This window comes from Stegostoma tigrinum, chromosome 23 (assembly GCF_030684315.1).
Source record: "Stegostoma tigrinum isolate sSteTig4 chromosome 23, sSteTig4.hap1, whole genome shotgun sequence".
NCBI lineage: Eukaryota > Metazoa > Chordata > Chondrichthyes > Orectolobiformes > Stegostomatidae > Stegostoma > Stegostoma tigrinum.
The window spans coordinates 2,871,511-2,872,927 of NC_081376.1; the positions used below are offsets into that span (position 1 = coordinate 2,871,511).

The 1,417-nt window shown below is 44.2% G+C and overlaps 1 non-coding gene across 1 annotated transcript; it reads left to right on the forward strand.

Moving 5' to 3' along the window:
- The first annotated feature begins 1,012 nt into the window (after positions 1 to 1,012).
- LOC125462610 (U6 spliceosomal RNA) lies at positions 1,013 to 1,119 on the forward strand. Its single transcript, XR_007249680.1, has one exon. It is a non-coding gene; the product is annotated as a U6 spliceosomal RNA (small nuclear RNA).
- The last annotated feature ends 298 nt before the right edge of the window (positions 1,120 to 1,417 follow it).

The following is a 1,417-nucleotide window of genomic DNA, read 5'->3' on the forward strand; positions in this document are numbered from 1 at the left end:
ACCCAAACTGTAACCCAAACCCAAACCATAACCCTAACCCAAACTGCAAGCCTAGCCCTAACCCAAACTGTAACCCAAACCCAAACCCTAACCCTAACCCTAACCCTAACCCTAACTGTAACTCAAACCCAAACCCTAACCCTAACCTAAACTGTAATCCTAACTCTAACCCAAACGCTAGCTCTAACCCAAACCCTAACCCCTCGTCCTTGCCTTTGTTTCTCTGTGACTGGACCTTCCTCCTTCACATTCTGTAAACTGTGGCTCAGGCAAGACTTTGCTGCCGAGATGATGCTGTCATGATACGGTCGCTGGGCTCCTAAATAAAAGGCTGAGACTAATGCTCCATGGCATCTACAGGAATTTAAATTCAATGAAAAAATATCTGGAATTCAAATCTAGGAAGATGCCTTTGAGGAGTCAGAAGGAAGTGGTCAATAGTAGGATTTCCAGGAAAATTTTATGAGGAGCCTAGCGAGGCCTGTTCGATGAAGGAAGCATTTTCAAGAGGACAGTTTGCTGGGCACCAATGAGATGGCAACAATGAGGTGCTCCTTCGCGGAGATTAAGACTGGGCTGTAGTGAGATATTTACCTATGGGGGTTAATACTAGATTGAAGTAAGATGCCTACCTAAGGGGAATAGTGTTGAGCATCAGTGAGGTAGTGCTATTGAGGGAATCCAGCAAATTTTCACAAGAGTAATTCCTGGGATGGCAGGACTGACATTTGAGGAAAGATTGGATTGACTGAGCTTGTATTTGCTGGAATTTAGAAGAATGATGGGGGCATCTCATAGAAACGTATAAAATCCTGTTTGGACTGGACAGGATAGATGCAGGAAGAATATTCCTGATGTTGGGGAAGTCCAGAACTAGGGATCACAATTTAAGAATAAGTGGTAAGCCATTCAGAGCTGAGGTGAGGAAGAATGTCTTCACTCACGGAGTTGTGAACCTGTGGAATTTTTTCACACAGGAAGCTGTTGGGGCCAGCTTGTGAGATCTATTCAAATGCTCACTTTAGCAGCACATATATCAAAATTGGACTGATAGAGAGAAGATTATCATGACCCCTGTGCAAGGATGGCACGCAAATTCGTGACACACTCCATATTTTAGGGGAGGCAATGGCCCAGTGGTGTTATTACTAGGCTGTTAATTCAAAGGCCCAGTTAATATTCTTGGGACCCAGTTTCGAATCCCACTGCAGCCGATGGTGGAATTTGAATTCAATAAATATCTGGAATTAAGAGTCTAATGATGATCATAAATCTGTTGCCGATTGTTGGGAAAAAACCATCTGGTTCACTAGTGTCCTTTTGGGAAGGAAGCTTACCTGGTCTGGCCAACATGTGAGTCCAGACCCACAACAATGTGGTTGACTCTGAACTGCCCTCTGGGCAATTTGAGATGGGC